At 36.8% G+C, this 13,633-nt stretch overlaps 1 long non-coding RNA gene across 1 annotated transcript in view; it reads right to left on the bottom strand.

The window, feature by feature from the left end:
• Positions 1-10,633, bottom strand: part of LOC106952618 (uncharacterized) — a 42,289-nt gene extending 31,656 nt beyond the window's left edge. The window contains exon 1 of the long non-coding RNA XR_001426027.1: positions 10,472-10,633. This is a non-coding gene — a long non-coding RNA (uncharacterized LOC106952618). The remainder of the gene's footprint in view (positions 1-10,471) is intronic.
• Positions 10,634-13,633: the final 3,000 nt, after the last annotated feature.

The following is a 13,633-nucleotide window of genomic DNA, read 5'->3' as shown; positions in this document are numbered from 1 at the left end:
ACGTGATCCTCTGCAGCAAGTGATGGCAAAGCGGGGCGTCATCACGACTTTGCACAGTGTGTCTTTACCTCCGCCCCAAAGGCTCCGACGAACCCCCGAGACCGACTCATCGAACCCCTGGGGTTCGATCGAACCCTGGTTAAGAACCACTGCCTTAAAGGGATCCACAATTTGTTGTAACAGTCGAATTTATTTGGGAAATATTTATTTTAGATGTTAAAACAATACAGTAACAATACTGTATGTCTAATTTTTATAATTTTTTTTATTAAATATTGTCACTCGAGCGTAGCTATGTTGTCACACTGCAATGCATTATGGGTAAATGACGTCAAATTGGTCCAACTACCTGGCTCCTCCAGCCAAAACAGTGATGAGTAACGTTATTTAGCCTTTTTAAATTAAACCGGAGCGCAATGAAATCATAAGAGGTGATGATGATGATGATGAGGACCAAAAAGAGGAAGAGGACAGTTGGCCATAGCAGTTGCTGCTGCCTTCAGCTTTGTAACTGAAACAATAAATGACACTTACCTTGGTTGGACTGTGTGATTCGGTAAGTACTTATGTAGCTCTATGTCCGGTTCAGTAATATAGGGTCCGAACTCCGTCCTGTGTTGGTAGTGGTTTCACAGTACCGGTGTTCTAGCTCTATTGGCATTTCTAGTAGAAATACTCCGTTAGCATTTCCAGTAGTAATAGCTCCATTAGCGCTGCTCGTCTTTGACGTCTCTCCCAGCGTCTGTAGCGCTGTGTCCAGTTCGGCAACAGCTGTGCTGCTTAGAGTTCGGTGTAGTGGTAATAGTGACACCGGTCCTCCATGGGTCCAGTAGGATCGGTGATGTCAGTACCGCAGACAGTAAAGCTCCTGTTAGCATCTCAAAGAGTGTCCAGCGGCAGCAAGGCGTTTATTTTTAGCTCTTTAAGGTAACGATCACCAGCAGAACTAAGAAGTTCTGCTGGTATAAATGAATTACAGCAGATAGTTACATAGTGTGGCATTATCTAAAATTACACCAGTCAAACGCAATAAATAAATATTGTCACTCGAGCGTAGCTATGTTGTCACACTACTCCGGAAAAGTTAGCCTTCCTGTGTTTACTCTGTATAGTCCAGTACAGAATGAACTTAATAACGTCATCAACCACATCGGTGAAAAAAATGGCGACCTCCATGGGTGAAAAATATAATTTTGTAGTAATTGTGATTTTTGGCGTATCACAAACAGCAATATTTTAGTTAATAGTTAAATTACAACATATTTAGGCAAACATGTTCAACTAATCCTAGATCCTTTTAGATTTTCACACTATTTAATTGAGGAAGATGATTTTATAATTTGCCCTGACACACAGAAACTTTAAGTTAAGGAAGGTGGATAAAAACTGTTAACCCATCAAAATTAAAGCACCTTTAGTTTGTACAATCATTTTTCCTCGTTTCTTTATTGAGAACCCTAACCCTTGACATGAGCATAACTGGCAGCCGTTTTATCATTCTCTTTAAAATGCATGTGCTTCTAGCATCTCACACATTTCTTAATTTTTTAGTTATGTTTTGGGGGTTATTTTGGCCCACATATTAAGCCTGCTTATGGTCATTGTACATCTCTGCCATTTAATTGAAGGAAAATTACAGTAAAAGTTAAACTAATTTGGTTTAGCCATAGGCTGTAAGTTTATGTTGGATTTATGCACCGCAAAATCGAGTCATAATCCACTTATAGCTTTTAAATGACGAAATAAAAAATAGCTTGCCTCCGAGTAGGTTTGACCAGGACAGAGGAGACCTTACAAAGGACACTGTAATCAAGGCAACAAAGGCATCTATATGGGGGTTAATTACAGTGCTTTGGGAGTTATTGCTGAAAGGGAATAATGACAAGTGACATTAGTAACTGTGAGTTGACTAAGAACACAATTAGATGAATCAGCTCAACGGCATGAAAAAAGTACTCCATCAGTCAGCCTTCTTAATGTTATGCTGCCTTAAAAAAACTAAGCAAATTAAGAGACATCCAATAATGAGCACTATTCAAGAGAAAATAATGGTGGTATTGTTCACTGTAATTATGAAAAAAGATACAAAAATGGCAAAACATGTGGTCTCTGAGGTTTGTCACAGTAAGGGTTTCATGATGAATCAGAACATAAAGAAGATGGAGGCGAGGGTTCTGCTGAAACTGGTGCTTTTCACTGACAACTGAACTTTATTTTCTGACACAGATGCATGAACATGAAAGCATATGCACTTTTTTTTTTTACTTAAACACAGCAGAGCTACTTACTACAACAAAATGATTATGTTTTACATTAACTTGTCTAATTGAAATGATAAAAATAGATGAAAACCACCAAGCATTCACTGCCTCTTAGAAGAACAGAATATTTGATGCTGAATATTTACTATAAATATTTCCTAAAATGAAGCCACCCAGCATGTAGCTTCATTATAGGGAAAGGGAAACTATAGCTGGGGTTTCCAGTCAGGGTCAGCCATCTGACCAAACATTGTAACCAAAAGGAAAAAGGCCCTGTGAAGATCATGAGAAAAACAGGACAAAAAGTACAAACTGAAAATATATATACATATAAAAAAGATCTAATTTAAATGACTGAATAGACTGCCTCAACTTTAGGAGCTTACATTTAGCAGCCTGAGGCATGGCCAAAACTGCAAGATAAATATGCATTACTCTTTTGTTAAGCTGTGAGAGGAAGGTGATGATCCAGATTAGAGATTAAAAAGATTTTTTTATGTTAGGCTAGTGGTCACATTATCAAATTCTGATGATTGTAATTTTATATAGCGCTGATATTAAATCACCACATTGTACTTGACTTTAGGCATAAAAATACAATAAATGAGATTATTGTATGCAACCACTTGCATTGATTGCTTTGGAACTACACTGCTCAAAAAAATAAAGGGAGCACTCAAATAACACATCCTAGATCTGAATGAATGAAATATTCTCATTGAATAGTTTGTTCTGTACAAAGTTGAATGTGCTGACAACAAAATCATCAATGGAAATCAAATTTATTAACCAATGGAGGTACACACAAAATTAAAGTGAAATGTTCCCTTTATTTTTTTGAGCAGTATATATTTTTTTTTATCTCAGGAACTGGAAATTAGCGTATTATTGCGTTATTAAATGACATTCTGCTTAAAAGTGAGCACCTACTGCAGAGACTTTTAGAACTCTGCTACTTTACGCATCACAGTGTTGTGACATTTTCCATCAAAAACAAGAGTTTGGTGTCTGACCTTGTGCTTCATTCAGGGTCAGGTTGAAATAAGAAATGACAATCGCATGATAAATTAAAACGAGTTCAATAATTTCCATTTGCATGATTGTTTTTCTCGTGTCTCCATCTCTTTCCACCAAAGTCGAGATGACAAAAGTCTTCAGTTCTTTGTTCTCAACTAGCCTCTTTGTTTGCAAAGACTTCAGCATCTATTTTCTTTGTTGTTTTGTTTATTTATTTTGGATATTATAATGTCTTCCAATTCAAGTGTTAAATATTTGCTAGAAATTAGTTTATTTATCTGTGAGAAGGTGTGCTTGAGTTATTATGCCGTTACCAGTGTATTACTTGAAGCGGTCTCAAAACAACAATTTCGTTCATCGCAATAATGTCTGGGACAATTTATAGTCTAGCAAAATTTGTTGCTGTGACAAACCTAGCTGCAGTACATACAAATATTTATCTTTGTAGGGTCTTGTTGCTGATTAGATATGCTCCCCTGTTTCTTTTCAACAAACGCATACAAACTCACGTAAAAACTAAAGTGCCAGTTTTGCCAATACTTCCCATGAGCCTGCTGCACGAAGGGAAGGAGTCTATGTATAGTGATAAGCAGAGAGAGATTTAAGAATGAAGCAGCAACTGAATGTACTTTGTATTCTAAATTAATATTTTTACATTGGACTTTAAAGCTGCAGCTTTTACAGGTCCTTTGTTAAAAAGATTGTAAGAACAAAAAAAAATCTTGAAGGTTTAACAAAAAAATGAAAGTGGTTGACTGATTACCACAAGGGCAAAAAAAGCATAAACATTAAATCTTAATCATAATCTCTGCAGGAGCTTAAAATGCAGCAGTCTGAAAAGGCCTCCTATTGAGCTGATGAAAAATTACACAGCTTGAATAGTTAAGATGTCACAAGCAAATAATTCAGTGTATGCAATTCTTTGAACAACAAAGTAGCTTAAATTGAACAAGATGAGCTTTAAAAAAATAGAAAATTCAATCTTATTTTAAGGGACTCTGTGTCATTGTACTTTAGATTCAAAGTGTCACACTTCAGAATGTCTAAAATCCATCACTTTTAAATTTTAAAAGAGAGATGCCTTCACCTTATAGGTCTTGAAAATTGATTCTGAACTGAGAACCTATAGAATTGTCCATATCGGGGAGTTAGATGTTTTTAAGGTTAGCATAACTCTATTTAGATCAGTAAAAACCCATCACAAGTGGATTTCTGAGGAAAAGAATCTTGGTTGGGAGGGGATTGTGTAAAGGAAGGCAAATATGTGGTATGCCTACATGCAATGCAAATTGCATGTTACACAAAGATTAGTCTGCACCAGAAACAAAGCTAAAAATAAACCAGCTATATACAGAATGTAAATGACCTTCGCTATTTTTATTACCAGCAAAGGGAGCTGAAGAATCTTTACAAATACAGTTTCATGTAAAGTGTGTGATTGAATAAACCAGATCTGGAGAACAGATTATAATTAACAGAGTAAAGTATACAGGATATAAGTTGGTGAGGCAAGAGGACGAAATGATGTGTTGGGAGAAAGAAAACACCCTGGCTTGTATTTTATCTGTGTTAAACTGGGTGTGAGACTGGGAGTCAACAGTAGTGAGAGTGTGTGGTTATGGCTTGTGGTTTCCACAGGGTACTAACATCTCAGCAGAGCTCTCTACATGAAGGAATACACCAAACGGACCCTTCCGAACGCACAAGGGGGACACTGATTCGTGGAAGCCCTGCGAGAACACACTATTAAAAAAATATATATTAAAAAGAAAAATCTTTACAGCTTTGAGCGTAGGCCGCTAAGTGCAAATTATTGTCGGTCTGATTCCGGCTGTCAAATCCACTCTGGATTATTTTTCTCGCTTATTGTTTAGGGTCTTCACATTTTCCACATTCTGCTCTGGGATGTGTCAGACTGATTGATAGTAGAACAAAAGATGGGCTGGGAAAGACCCAGGAGGGTAAAGCAAACTAACTAAAATACAACATGTTATAAAACTGTCTTGTAGACCACAGTCAATCTTTGAAAAAGAAGCACCCCATACAGTACGTTATCACAAAATATGAGCTGGGCGCTGACCAAACATATCTGTTTGGTCAGCGCTCTGTTTGGTATAACTGATTACTGATCAGTTATACCAACTGATCAGTAATCACCCCTTACTGCAGGCATAATGGATGGTCTAATAACACACCTGGCATAAACAGAGAACTAATTTGTCCATCGCTGTCCAAACCTTGTTGATATAATATTTAATTTATTGTAATGTTATCTGCTGCTGTTACTTAATTTAACCCATCAGTACAATTAAAGTTTAATTTCTCCTCCACTTATCTCTTCCTCATTCTGCCGTCACTCTTACACTTTTGCCTCCTCAACATTCATGCTAATGTCTGGGATCCCAAAAATATGTATTCACTGTGTGGGGACAATTTTGTTAAAAAGAATTATTTCTAAACACAGGAAATGGTACCCTATTTTGCCATAAGAGATTAACTTGGTGTTTAAGCTATTTACACATTCTCACCAGAGTTGTTAAAAAAAAATGAGCTTCATTCAGTTACCCTAAGATAACGGATGCATCTTCTCATTTTTATATATACACTCATTTCTGTAAAATGTATACTTTCCCCTCCTATTATTCAGCAGCCTCTTCTTCTGGTGAAAAAGCAAGGATCAGAATCAGAACCACAAAACATAGCTTTTATGTCACCCACAAATAAAGCACTATGGTGCATCATTTTCAACCCCTTTTTCTTGAGTCTGCCCTCAAGAATGCTGCACTATGGGAACATGAGACTGAAAATTACAGGTGTAAAACACATTTTTAGAACAAAGGCAGAGAGGACCAGCTAAGATCTAGCACACAAAGATAAAACATAGTGAAGGACCATATCAGGCAAGGCTGTGCTTTTTGTCTCTTTCACACTCTCACACACACCTGCACGCAGAAGCACATTGCAGCCTTGTTATATCCCCATTCACTGTTCAAGGCAATCATCCAGGGAGAGGCCACGCCTCGAAAAAAAATCCTCAAGTCAACCACAGAGCTATGCTTGGGACAGGCACTAGTCATAACAATTAGAAGCAGTCACAATGTCCTCATCCAACATATTTTCACTGCTTCAAAGCATTCAAAAACTGGTAAAAATCTGTTTTAAACATGTGTAAAAAAAAAAACAACAACAACAACAAAAAGCAGGTTGGTGCTTGGTCAGTATCTGTGGATTAAATGTAGTCGAAGGGCAGCTGCTAACTGTCCAGAAACATCATTTTGTCACCAGTTCAGCCGAGCTGGAGCCGACAAGACGTGGGAGGACGTGAGGGGGTCTGGAGGGGGAAGCTGCTTCTGTCTCTTCACTGTGTGCACATCCTGCAATGTGTCAAGGCATTCTGACTGTCACTGGGAGCTGAAGGAAAGATTCCATGAGCTGCACTTATTAGTTTATATATAGAGAGGAGGAGTTCCTTTTTAAACAGTGAGTTTGTTTTGTTTCATCCGTCAGTCTGTGGTTCATTCAGCTTGAGGGTAATTAACGTGTTTTAACGGCGCACATTTTTAATTGAGTTACTTTACCTCAGTGGTTTCTGTTTTTGTTCACCACATTTTTTTTTACCTGCAGCCTCCACTGTTGCCTCCATTACAAATTCAGCAGCAAACTAATGCTAATTATCCCTCAATCCTGACCAAAAGTAGAGCTGATGCTGTCTAAATCTCCTGTTTGCTGCTATTTGTCCAGCTCATGATCATAATCAGATTTGAGCAGAGTAATTAACGGATTGCTGAGACAATATTCACAGATTCAGCCCCAATTCATTTCCATTCAGACATTGTAAACCACAGAAACTGGTGCATTTTTATCTGAATAGGTTCATTTTGTTAAATTATTCTCATCGCTGTAGTCTCAAATGTTGTTAATCATAATTTAATCTTATAATGTAATCATTTGTACATGTAAAAAATAGGGAAAAAGAAAAGTAGTTAGACAGTTGACGCTTTTTTTTTACTTTTTTGCTGGATAAAAAAAAATCTAACAATTTAATTTACAGTTTGGTAAATCTACCATAATTTTCAAAAGATTACAGCAAAACTTTAATAAAAACCTTTTTTTTTTCATATTTTCACTACAGCATAGATTTTTGATATTAATCCACCCTGAGGATGTATTAAATATTTGTGATTGTCTAAAGCAAGCAAAAAAGTAGTACTTTGAGAAAAGGTTTCTATTTTAAATGCAAAATACAACGTTATCTTATTGAATTCAAAGTTTTAGTTCTAAGCCAGACTGTCAGATCACTGTCTAACATTCCCTACAAGTGATCAAAATGGAATCAGCGCAATAAGAACCAAAGGTGTAAAGGTACACAAGATTGTCAAATGAATTAATTTAGGTTTTTTTAAGCAATACATGTTTAGGAACGAGAGGGCCTTGAAGGAGAAACTCCTCACATTCACTTTAGAAACTGCTCCCATCAATAAAACTGTACAACAGAATCAACAGCAGAACCACCAGCCTGTTACACACATTTGTGCCTCAAACTTGTAAAAACAATAAACTCCTGTTAAGACCAAGTGTCTCATTTTATTGTTGTCCGTTTTGTATTTGTGTTTCTATTTATTCGGTGATTATCACTCTAATCTGTTGCAGGTCCTAGGAAAACATCAATAATTTTTTTTTTTTTTTTTGTTTTATAGTGTACACTCACATTAGAATAAATGTATTTGGTTTAAACTAATGTTATCTTCCCTAAAAATGACTGAACGGAAATAATTACTTTAAGAAAAAGGGTGAATTCATAGTCACCTTTATTGTCCAGTGTTTGGCATTAGTATTCATGTAAGAGTTCAGAGTTCCCTCACAAAAACATGGTTCCATGTCTGTAGTTTGCCAAGGTTCATTTGAACAGGCCGAGGTATTTACCAGAAAGCTTGTTTATAAATGTTTTGTGGGCAGATGAGACGGTGCATTCACAGGAGGGTCATTGTTCTATCAAAGAATAAACCATAAAGCCTTCGTGATGCTAAATGCTTATCTGATGCTTTGAAGCCGATATGTGTCAGACACACGAACTATAATTCCACTGATCGAGGATGGAGTCTGCTTCATCTTTTTAGCAAAGAAGACTAGAGTATGACCCTCAGTCTGGGTAATGAATATAATTGTATAAGGTTGGGCAATGCTCTTCTAGCAAAGGAGTTGGGAGGTCTTTAATCAGAGGATCTGAAGGTAGAGCCTGGATTCTCCCCATTAAAGAGAATCACTCCTAAGTTATGCAGGAACAAAGAAAGAAACAGTTTACGAGAGAAAAACCACAAACATACCAGACTGAATTGCTGCGAGTTAAAATTCCTTCAGTCTTGATGTGTTTAACATCAGACTGAGTGGCAAATGTTGATTCTGTCACTTTTGCCACTTATAACAGCAGTGGTTACATTATTTAAAGAGGTTCAGAGCTGCATGATGGAGCAGTGTTTTGCCTCGCAGCTAGAAGGTCACCTATTTGATTAGAATATAAACTACTTTCACCTGTGCATGCTTGTTACACAATCAGAACACATCCATGTTAGGTCACATAGCTCAGCAAAAATTGCCCTTAGGTGCATTTTTTTGTGCTGGTCCTGCGACAGATTGACAACCTGCAGCGTTTCAAATGTTGACAGCTGGAATCAGCTCCAATCCCATGGATAGATGAATAAATTCTTATTGAATTGCTTTTCTGTTTTATACTGAGCGAATGCATTGGAATAATATTGGATCGTTTTTATGTACCTGGAGAGAGGTGCTGTTTGAAACTCATGGTCATATTTCCTTGACCATAAATCTGATGATGCGATTGAACAGCTTTAGTCACTAATAAAATAAGCACAGGTCAGATTAACATTGTTGAACCTCAGAAGACATTTGTTTGCTGCTTCCCTCATTATGCAGTCTCATCAACACCTCTGCAACCTGGATGAAGATTATAACCTCCGTGAAGCTCACAGTACAATTAAACTAGGAAATGTGAGTGAACAATGTTGTTTTAGCTCCTGGCAGAAATATAGGCAACATTTTAAACAACTTGCATCACACAGCAAGTCTTTAATCAATAACATTTCATCATCTTTAACGGAAAATCTGCATAAAAAAATATGTTTTTCCCCAGCTGACATTCTGCTGTATGCCGTTTCTTATGGAAATACCTAGTAGTTACCTTGCATTCTGCTCCATTGTTATTCCTGACAGAGTAAATAAAGCTGCTCCTTATTCTGTAAAAAATGGTTTTGTATGTGTGACTGCTGAGACATAGCAGAAAATGTAAAATTATTCTCTTTGATTCAGACAGAAAAAACACCGACATCTTTTCCAATTTTCACTCATTTTTGATGCTTCTGGACAGCTTCCCCCCACCCCCCCTTTCTTTTTTTTCAAAGAAGACCAACATGAACAGAAACAACAGAGACCTGGGAATAAAATGGCATCACTCCCTTTTTATGACATATTTTTTTCTTATTGCTGCCTTCATTAAAGATTCCATTAATTTTTTATGTTCCGCATGTAATATGGAGCAGATTCATGTAACTTTGGCTAACCTAACATAAGAGCACATTGTATAGCAGCAAATTCCTCTGCTCTTTGCCAGCAGGCCAGCCATGACTCTGAGAAGTCAGCAGGGCCTTAAGTTCCTGTAACCCCCAAGGAGAAAAAAGAAGGAAAGAAAAGCCAAGCTGCTGGGAGGGGATGCCTTGAGGAATGGTTGGTATTCTGAAATGTTGTTTCTCTCCACAAGTTTATTTCTGTCTGTTTTACCATAATCTAGGAAAACATTCATCAGCCAATCAGAGAGCTCCATGCTTACAACATTGCCTCTCCTCCACAACAACATGCTGATAAATCAGGGGGCTAAACGGACAGTAGCTTACAAAGAAGAAAACACCCTGGAGAGTTTAAGGAGGGATTTTAATGTATGAATATGAGCAGTGAGATTAAGTGTGATTAATGTAATCCAGCCCCAGAGTAAACAGTGCAACATTCATTAAGCAATTCTTGTGAGATTAATGGAATCAGGATGAAGTTCATCCCTTTATCAACCCCACCCCCAACAAAGGCTTATTATTCACCCGATCACAGACATCTTTGTAGAGGTTACTAAATCAAGGAGAAAATCAAAGAAGCTGCCACACAACTGATCAAATGTGAGAATGGCTTACCTCCAACTTATCTGTCAGTCTGCACTCCCAGCTGTCCCTCCTCTTCACTTAGTAACTGACAAAACTTCTCAACTTGGTCCTTTTCAAACACTCCCTCCCTCTCTGCTCTCTCACTCAACATGTGTGCACATGTGACTGTCATTCACAGAAGCTAAGAAGAGGAATGAGGACATCTAGCGGCCAATAAAGCAACACCACTGATAAAGAATAATTACTTTGCTTAATCATTCAAACATCTTTTACCTGTTTAGTCCTTGCATGGTTACATGGGGACCCTTGCCAAACTCCAGCAGTTAATGAGCAAACAGTAAACACATAACAAAGAGCCATGCACAGCTGAGGGCAATTAAGAGTGTGCAATCAGCCTAATTGCATGTTTCTGGAATCTGTGGGGAGTACCCAGAGAGAACGCCTTGTAAAACCCAAACATAAAGGCTTTGGTTTGGATTTGAACCTTTGAGTTTTATGCAGCGAGGCAGCAGTGGTAGAAACTGCTCCATCATCCACCTCCCTGAAGACAATCCAGAATATTTTCACAAATGATTACAACACTGCAAAACACAAAATGTGATATAGGAAAGATATAGGAGCTTGTTTTAAATCAACAAATCTTTGATATTGATGAAAAAGTAAGTCCATCTGCTAGTCTAAAATTAGAGCAGGAAACAGGTTTTATATCACTAGATTAGCTGTTATAGTTCATTTAACTCATAGATGTAATAAAGACCCCTGTAATAAGTAAGTGTAGACTTACAAATGGCATCTTGATGTACTATTGTACAAAGTCAGCTCTAATTCATACCTATTTAAACAGACTGAGTACAAATTAAAATGAAAACAAAAAAATAAAAAGAAATGCATGAAAAAACAATGGGATGTACACAGCACATTCCATTCTAAAGATGTCCTCCTGCCCTTGCATAGAAATGTATTTTAAGTTTTTTTTATCTAGGTGAATACAGGATCTTTTGTCCTCCAACACATCATTTTTTTCTGCCAGAATGTGGAAATAGAGTTAAGCTTATTTCTCCCCCTTCATCTAGTGCACATCTTAGATTTCATTGTACCCTCACTGTATCATCGAAGCGGTCGTGTTTTTCTAACACACACTGCACAATTCAAAGCCATCTATTATATACAATCTAATCACAATTCAGATTTTAGAAGACTAAATCTTTTTTCCTGGTGCGCTACAAATGCTTTGTAAAATGTGTAATTTATTTACCCTTTAAGATGTTTTCTGAGCTAAAAATGATTTCACACAGCCGATGTGTCTCATCAAACTCAAGGTATGAGCAAGCTTTTTAAAATTAGTATAGTAAACAGCAAAATTGGACTAAAGAAACCTCTTTCTGTGAAGATTTTGCCTAACATTGTTATTGAATTCTGACGTAGCCTCAGACACTCATTTAGCAAACTGTTGTTGCATTTCAACCATTGCCAATTGTTGAAACCCATTACCTTCTATCCCTCACTATTCTCTATGCTTCAATGGTTACATACAGAACCCTATTTGCAGAACATTCCACTAGGATGTGAATGCACACAACACTGTTATTGCGCTTCTTTAGCCTGTGGGCTGACGAGCTAATGAATTGCTTTTCAACACAAGCACATTCGCTGAAAGGCAAGTAGGGTGATTTGGACTTCTGAAATAGTTTCTGAAATAGAATTTGTATTATTGCAAATAAAACTGACATTGAACAAGCTGTTACTGGAGGGGTCAACAATTTGAGAGAAACAATTATGTTAACATAGTAAATGACATAATCTAGCAATCTGGATGACCATTGGCATATTTACTGAACAGATTATGTTCCTCGAATGCAAATAATGTATCCAAAATGATGCATTTATGGAGCCAATATTCTAGAGTTCAGATAGGTTTGTCATATTATAATCTCATATTTCAGAGCTGGCATTTTATAGTGTCTGAGGTCTAAGAAGAAATTTGTTTATTTTATATGGTCTTTTAACTGCCTATGTTTAGAACAACAGACAGATGTAACCAAGTTTGATAGAACAAAGTAGAATAATCCCCTTCATCATGGAAGAAATCCTTTATAAACCAAATCTGGCAGAAGGATAAAGCAGAATTAACAAAGTTTTATAACTGATCATAACACTGCATAACAGTGCTATGTTTCTGCTGTTTTCAAAGATATAGCTCTCACTGTAATGATAATATATTTTTTTTTCATTTTTGTACTTTACAATGAGATCAGCTTGTAAAAGCTACAAAGCTATAAGTACCAAACTTAGAAGAGCATTTCATCTTAAGCTGGAAAAGGTTGCCCCTGATTGGATTGTTTCTTGCATCTGTTATTAAATTCCTCAAATTATTCTGTAAGAAGTAAAATAAAGGTTGGAAGGCGTTTTGTCAATATTGCTATAGAAAAGTGCAAATCTTCAGAATATGAATGCAACCAAAATGCACTGTATTTCATAAGAATATTTAGAAATTACACAAGTTCTCCCTTTTCTGTTTGTTTTGTCTCCAGGGAACATTAGCCTCCTCTAGGCATGTAGCAAAAGAATGTCTCATGACAACAACCTATACTGTTGTTTATGCTTCTAACATAGATGTAAAATCCCAAAGGAGACCTTGGCATAGTTCAATTAGTTGGCCTAATTTCTAACTCAACAGTAGTACGAGATATATGATAATTTACAAATTCACTTGCTGCTTGACTTTAGCAGATGTTGCTTAGTTGGATTTATTAACAAAATGTATTATTTAAGTGCAATTTGAATGTGGGAAATCATATTTTTGTGACAAGTTATTCAATCAGATTTAGTAAATTTGTTAGAGCACAAGCACATTTGCTGAAAGGCAAATGTGCCTTTCGGCAGGGATGACTGCAGGGTGGTAACACCCTGAGATTATGAGATAATAAACTACTAACAGTTTTTTGCATACATTGGATATCAAAGTTGTGAAAATTAAAGCAGGACGTAATTAAGATTTAATAGAAATAAGGTCACTCCGTTATAATATTCAACATCCAGTCCATTTTTTCTTCAGTTGAAGCGTTTCTACTTTGAAGCCCTACTTCCCTGTCCACATGTCAAAATGTCCTAAGGCTAAATCCTGAACCCTGCACTGCCCTCTAGTGTCCCTTACTAGTAAAATACTGCAAGAGCATCTGACAAATGCTTTTT

The sequence above is a fragment of the Poecilia latipinna genome, unplaced genomic scaffold (genome assembly GCF_001443285.1).
Source record: "Poecilia latipinna isolate Pla-1442-1.1 unplaced genomic scaffold, P_latipinna-1.0 Scaffold530, whole genome shotgun sequence".
Taxonomy (NCBI): domain Eukaryota; kingdom Metazoa; phylum Chordata; class Actinopteri; order Cyprinodontiformes; family Poeciliidae; genus Poecilia; species Poecilia latipinna.
Note: the sequence above shows the minus strand (reverse complement) of the source record. Positions and strands in the feature narration are given on the sequence as shown.